This window comes from Pseudophryne corroboree, unplaced genomic scaffold, assembly GCF_028390025.1.
Source record: "Pseudophryne corroboree isolate aPseCor3 unplaced genomic scaffold, aPseCor3.hap2 scaffold_532, whole genome shotgun sequence".
NCBI classification, from domain to species: Eukaryota; Metazoa; Chordata; class Amphibia; order Anura; family Myobatrachidae; genus Pseudophryne; species Pseudophryne corroboree.
The window spans coordinates 252,987-260,164 of NW_026970133.1; the positions used below are offsets into that span (position 1 = coordinate 252,987).

General features: G+C 34.6%; 1 non-coding gene across 1 annotated transcript; it reads right to left on the minus strand.

Moving 5' to 3' along the window:
- Nucleotides 1-4,641: 4,641 nt before the first annotated feature.
- On the minus strand, nucleotides 4,642-4,715 carry TRNAN-AUU (transfer RNA asparagine (anticodon AUU)). Its single transcript has one exon. It is a non-coding gene; the product is annotated as a tRNA-Asn (tRNA).
- Nucleotides 4,716-7,178: the final 2,463 nt, after the last annotated feature.

Sequence of the window (7,178 nt, forward strand, 5' to 3'; positions counted from 1 at the left end):
GGTTAATAGCCGTACATTCTAACTGATTGCACCACAGAGACACTTTGCAAAAGTCCATACTGACAAAGGCTAATAAGCATTCATCTAAAACGTTTCCTAGAAAAACTTTAAAAAGTCAATAATCTGGAGAGTTTTTGTAAGATGTTTCTTCCATCAACCAACGAAGAAACACATTGGTACTTTCCCATGATGAGTGAGTGCTTTAGGATCTCTTGCACTTACATGTGCAGCAGAGTACAGCAATGGAAGCATGCTGGGCCCATAACCCAGAGGTAGGCAGATTGAAACTATCTTCTGCTATATGCATTTTTTTTTGTTAATTAAAGTAATCCAAAACTGGGATTGATATTTTGGCTCTTTTATTTTTACTTAAAGTACAACAACTTTTACCATTTTAATTTGTTTTAATAGTATATTGACAGTATTGTTTTCTTTCAAAAATCCACTTCATTTTCTTTACCCTATTATTAAAATGGTAATTGACAAAAACAAACTACATTGTCACCAGAAGAGCAATACAAAATGTACAAGTGATATATTAAAATCATCTTTCCAGCTTGAATTTCAATGATGCATTGGGGCAACGATTTTGTGAGAAACATCTTCACCCTTAAATAAAGATTTTCTTAATTCCTTACCTGTGTGCTAATTAGATATCACCTTGTTTTCACATTAAACAGACTTCCACATGAGAAAGCAGCAAGGATGCAGTGGCGTTAATGTTTCCTGGTGTCAACCTGTATTATTTCAGTAGACATTGAAATGAGGATGCATCTTGCTGCCTTTCCAATGAAGCAAGTTTAATTTAGTAATAGGTGAAAAACCATCCTTACAAAGGTGTTAATCAGAGACTTGGCTTTGTGGACACTTTTCAGAGAACAAATTTGTTAGCATAAAAATAAAGCCAGAAAATAAAGAGCTGTTTAATCACTCAATTGGATTTTTCTGCCAGCATATTTTTTTTCTCTGCAAACCACTGCTAAATTGTGCTTCCTAGCTGTTTTTATAAAATCACTGAATCAAATCTAACTCTGATTACATCAGAGAAGGCCAGGTACCCTACACCATAACAGGGGGTTTGAAATTTTGACTTGTCTACTTAAAGATCACCAAAATCTGATAACAAGGTCAATTAGGTCTCTGGGTGGGATTGAACCACCAACCTTTTGGTTAATAGCCGTACATACTAACTGATTGCGCCACAGAGACACTTTGCAAAAGTACATACTGACAAAGGCTAATAAGCATTCATCTAAAACGTTTCCTAGAAAAACTTTAAAAAGTCAATAATCTGGAGAGTTTTTGTAAGATGTTTCTTCCATAAACCAACGAAGAAACACATTGGTACTTTCCCATGATGAGTGAGTGCTTCAGGATCTCTTGCACTTACATGTGCAGCAGAGTACAGCAATGGAAGCATGCTGGGCCCATAACCCAGAGGTAGGCAGATTGAAACTATCTTCTGCTATATGCATTTTTTTTTGTTAATTAAAGTAATCCAAAACTGGGATTGATATTTTGGCTCTTTTATTTTTACTTAAAGTACAACAACTTTTACCATTTTAATTTGTTTTAATAGTATATTGACAGTATTGTTTTCTTTCAAAAATCCACTTCATTTTCTTTACCCTATTATTAAAATGGTAATTGACAAAAACAAACTACATTGTCACCAGAAGAGCAATACAAAATGTACAAGTGATATATTAAAATCATATTTCCAGCTTGAATTTCAATGATGCATTGGGGCAACGATTTTGTGAGAAACATCTTCACCCTTAAATAAAGATTTTCTTAATTCCTTACCTGTGTGCTAATTAGATATCACCTTGTTTTCATATTAAACAGACTTCCACATGAGAAAGCAGCAAGGATGCAGTGGCGTTAATGTTTCCTGGTGTCAACTTGTATTATTTCAGTAGACATTGAAATAAGGATGCATCTTGCTGCCTTTCCAATGAAGCAAGTTTAATTTAGTAATAGGTGAAAAACCATCCTTACAAAGGTGTTATTCAGAGACTTGGCTTTGTGGACACTTTTCAGAGAACAAATTTGTTAGCATAAAAATAAAGCCAGAAAATGAAGAGCTGTTTAATCACTCAATTGGATTTTTCTGCCAGCATATTTTTTTTCTCTGCAACCCACTGCTAAATTGTGCTTCCTAGCTGTTTTTATAAAATCACTGAATCAAATCTAACTCTGATTACATCAGAGAAGGCCAGGTACTCTACACCGTAACAGGGGGTTTGAAATTTTGACTTGTCTACTTAAAGATCACCAAAATCTGATAACAAGGGAAATTAGGTTCCTGGGTGGGATTGAACCACCAACCTTATGGTTAATAGCCGTACATACTAACTGATTGCGCCACAGAGACACTTTGCAAAAGTCCATACTGACAAAGGCTAATAAGCATTCATCTAAAACGTTTCCTAGAAAAACTTTAAAAAGTCAATAATCTGGAGAGTTTTTGTAAGATGTTTCTTCCATCAACCAACGAAGAAACACATTGGTACTTTCCCATGATGAGTGAGTGCTTCAGGATCTCTTGCACTTACATGTGCAGCAGAGTACTGCAATGGAAGCATGCTGGGCCCATAACCCAGAGGTAGGCAGATTGAAACTATCCTCTGCTATATGCATTTTTTTTTGTTAATTAAAGTAATCCAAAACTGGGATTGATATTTTGTCTCTTTTATTTTTACTTAAAGTACAATAACTTTTACCATTTTAATTTGTTTTAATAGTATATTGACAGTATTGTTTTCTTTCAAAAATCCACTTCATTTTCTTTACCCTATTATTAAAATGGTAATTGACAAAAACAAACTACATTGTCACCAGAAGAGCAATACAAAATGTACAAGTGATATATTAAAATCATCTTTCCAGCTTGAATTTCAATGATGCATTGGGGCAACGATTTTGTGAGAAACATCTTCACCCTTAAATAAAGATTTTCTTAATTCCTTACCTGTGTGCTAATTAGATATCACCTTGTTTTCACATTAAACAGACTTCCACATGAGAAAGCAGCAAGGATGCAGTGGCGTTAATGTTTCCTGGTGTCAACCTGTATTATTTCAGTAGACATTGAAATGAGGATACATCTTGCTGCCTTTCCAATGAAGCAAGTTTAATTTAGTAATAGGTGAAAAACCATCCCTACAAAGGTGTTAATCAGAGACTTGGCTTTGTGGACACTTTTCAGAGAACAAATTTGTTAGCATAAAAATAAAGCCAGAAAATGAAGAGCTGTTTAATCACGCAATTTGATTTTTTTGCCAGCATATTTCTTTTTCTCTGCAACCCACTGCTAAATTGTGCTTCCTAGATGTTTTTATAAAATCACTGAATCAAATCTAACTCTGATTACATCAGAGAAGGCCAGGTACCCTACACCATAACAGGGGGTATGAAATTTGACTTGTCTACTTAAAGATCACCAAAATCTGATAACAAGGTCAATTACTTCCCTGGGTGGGATTGAACCACCAACCTTTTGGTTAATAGCCGTACACACTAACTGATTGCGCCACAGATACACTTTGCAAAAGTACATACTGACAAATGCTAATAAGCATTCATCTAAAACGTTTCCTAGAAAAACTTAAAAAAGTCAATAATCTGGAGCGTTTTTGTAAAATGTTTCTTCTATCAACCAACGAAGAAACACATTGGTACTTTCCCATGATGAGTGAGTGCTTCAGGATCTCTTGCACTTACATGTGCAGCAGAGTACAGCAATGGAAGCATGCTGGGCCCATAACCCAGAGGTAGGCAGATTGAAACTATCCTCTGCTATATGCATTTTTTTTTGTTAATTAAAGTAATCCAAAACTGGGATTGATATTTTGGCTCTTTTATTTTTACTTAAAGTACAATAACTTTTACCATTTTAATTTGTTTTAATAGTATATTGACAGTATTGTTTTCTTTCAAAAATCCACTTCATTTTCTTTACCCTATTATTAAAATGGTAATTGACAAAAACAAACTACATTGTCACCAGAAGAGCAATACAAAATGTACAAGTGATATATTAAAATCATCTTTCCAGCTTGAATTTCAATGATGCATTGGGTCAACAAATTTGTGAGAAACATCTTCACCCTTAAATAAAGATTTTCTTAATTCCTTACCTGTGTGCTAATTAGATATCACCTTGTTTTCACATTAAACAGACTTCCACATGAGAAAGCAGCAAGGAAGCAGTGGCGTTAATGTTTCCTGGTGTCAACTTGTATTATTTCAGTAGACATTGAAATGAGGATGCATCTTGCTGCCTTTCCAATGAAGCAAGTTTAATTTAGTAATAGGTGAAAAACCATCCTTACAAAGGTGTTAATCAGAGACTTGGCTTTGTGGACACTTTTCAGAGAACAAATTTGTTAGCATAAAAATAAAGCCAGAAAATGAAGAGCTGTTTAATCACTCGATTGGATTTTTCTGCCAGCATATTTTTTTTCTCTGCAACCCACTGCTAAATTGTGCTTCCTAGCTGTTTTTTTATAAAATCACTGAATCAAATCTAACTCTGATTACATCAGAGAAGGCCATGTACCCTACACCATAAGAGGGGGTTTGAAATTTTGACTTGTCTACTTAAATATCACCAAAATCTGATCACAAGTTTAATTACGTCCCTGGGTGGGATTGAACCACCAACCTTTCGGTTAATAGCCGAACACACTAACCGATTGCGCCACAGAGACACTTTGCAAAAAGTGCCTACTGACAAAGGCTAATAAGCATACATCTAGAACGTTTCCTAAAAAAACATAAAAAAATCAATAATCTGGAGAGTTTTTGTAAGATGTTTCTTCCATCAACCAACGAATAAACACAGTGGTACTTTCCCATGATGAGTGAGTGCTTCAGGATCTCTTGCACTTACATGTGCAGCAGAGTACTGCAATGGAAGCATGCTGGAGCCATAACCCAGAGGTAGGCAGATTGAAACTATCCTTTGCTATATGCATTTTTTTTGTTAATTTAAGTAATCAAAACTGGGATTGATATTTTTGCTCTTTTATTTTTACTTAAAGTACAATAACTTTTACCATTTTAATTTGTTTTAATAGTATATTGACAGTATAGTTTTCTTTCAAAAATCCATTTAATTTTCTTTACCCTGTTATTAAAATGGTAATTGACAAAAAAAACTACATTGTCACCAGAAGAGCAATACAAAATGTACAAGTGATATATTAAAATCATCTTTCCAGCTTGAATTTCAATGATGCATTGGGGCAACAATTTTGTGAGAAACATCTTCACCCTTAAATAAAGATTTTCGTAATTCCTTACCTGTGTGCTAATTAGATATCACCTTGTTTTCACATTAAACAGACTTCCACATGAGAAAGCAGCAAGGATGCAGTGGCGTTAATGTTTCCTGGTGTCAACCTGTATTATTTCAGTAGACATTGAAATGAGGATGCATCTTGCTGCCTTTCCAATGAAGCAAGTTTAATTTAGTAATAGGTGAAAAACCATCCCTACAAAGGTGTTAATCAGAGACTTGGCTTTGTGGACACTTTTCAGAGAACAAATTTGTTAGCATAAAAACAAAGCAAGAAAATTAAGAGCTGTTAAATCAAGCAATTTGATTTTTTTGCAAGCATATTTCTTTTTCTCTGCAACCCACTGCTAAATTGTGCTTCCTAGATGTTTTTATAAAATCACTGAATCAAATCTAACTCTGATTACATCAGAGAAGGCCAGGTACCCTACACAATAAGAGGGGGTTTGAAATTTTGACTTGTCTACTTAAATATCACCAAAATCTGATAACAAGGTCAATTACGTCCCTGGGTGGGATTGAACCACCAACCTTTTGGTTAATAGCCGTACACACTAACTGATTGCGCCACAGAGACACTTTGCAAAAGTACATACTGACAAAGGCTAATAAGCATTCATCTAAAACGTTTCCTAGAAAAACTTAATAAAGTCAATAATCTGGAGAGTTTTTGTAAGATGTTTCTTCTATCAACCAACGAAGAAACACATTGGTACTTTCCCATGATGAGTGAGTGCTTCAGGATCTCTTGCACTTACATGTGCAGCAGAGTACAGCAATGGAAGCATGCTGGGCCCATAACCCAGAGGTAGGCAGATTGAAACTATCCTCTGCTATATGCATTTTTTTGTTTGTTAATTAAAGTATTCCAAAACTGGGATTGATATTTTGGCTCTTTTATTTTTACTTAAAGTACAATAACTTTTACCATTTTAATTTGTTTTAATAGTATATTGACAGTATTGTTTTCTTTCAAAAATCCACTTCATTTTCTTTACCCTATTATTAAAATGGTAATTGACAAAAACAAACTACATTGTCACCAGAAGAGCAATACAAAATGTACAAGTGATATATTAAAATCATCTTTCCAGCTTGAATTTCAATGATGCATTGGGGCAACGATTTTGTGAGAAACATCTTCACCCTTAAATAAAGATATTCTTAATTCCTTACCTGTGTGCTAATTAGATATCACCTTGTTTTCACATTAAACAGACTTCCACATGAGAAAGCAGCAAGGATGCAGTGGCGTTAATGTTTCCTGGTGTCAACTTGTATTATTTCAGTAGACATTGAAATGAGGATGCATCTTGCTGCCTTTCCAATGAAGCAAGTTTAATTTAGTAATAGGTGAAAAACCATCCTTACAAAGGTGTTAATCAGAGACTTGGCTTTGTGGACACTTTTCAGAGAACAAATTTGTTAGCATAAAAATAAAGCCAGAAAATAAAGAGCTGTTTAATCACTCAATTGGATTTTTCTGCCAGCATATTTTTTTTCTCTGCAAACCACTGCTAAATTGTGCTTCCTAGCTGTTTTTATAAAATCACTGAATCAAATCTAACTCTGATTACATCAGAGAAGGCCAGGTACCCTACACCATAACAGGGGGTTTGAAATTTTGACTTGTCTACTTAAAGATCACCAAAATCTGATAACAAGGTCAATTAGGTCTCTGGGTGGGATTGAACCACCAACCTTTTGGTTAATAGCCGTACATACTAACTGATTGCGCCACAGAGACACTTTGCAAAAGTACATACTGACAAAGGCTAATAAGCATTCATCTAAAACGTTTCCTAGAAAAACTTTAAAAAGTCAATAATCTGGAGAGTTTTTGTAAGATGTTTCTTCCATCAACCAACGAAGA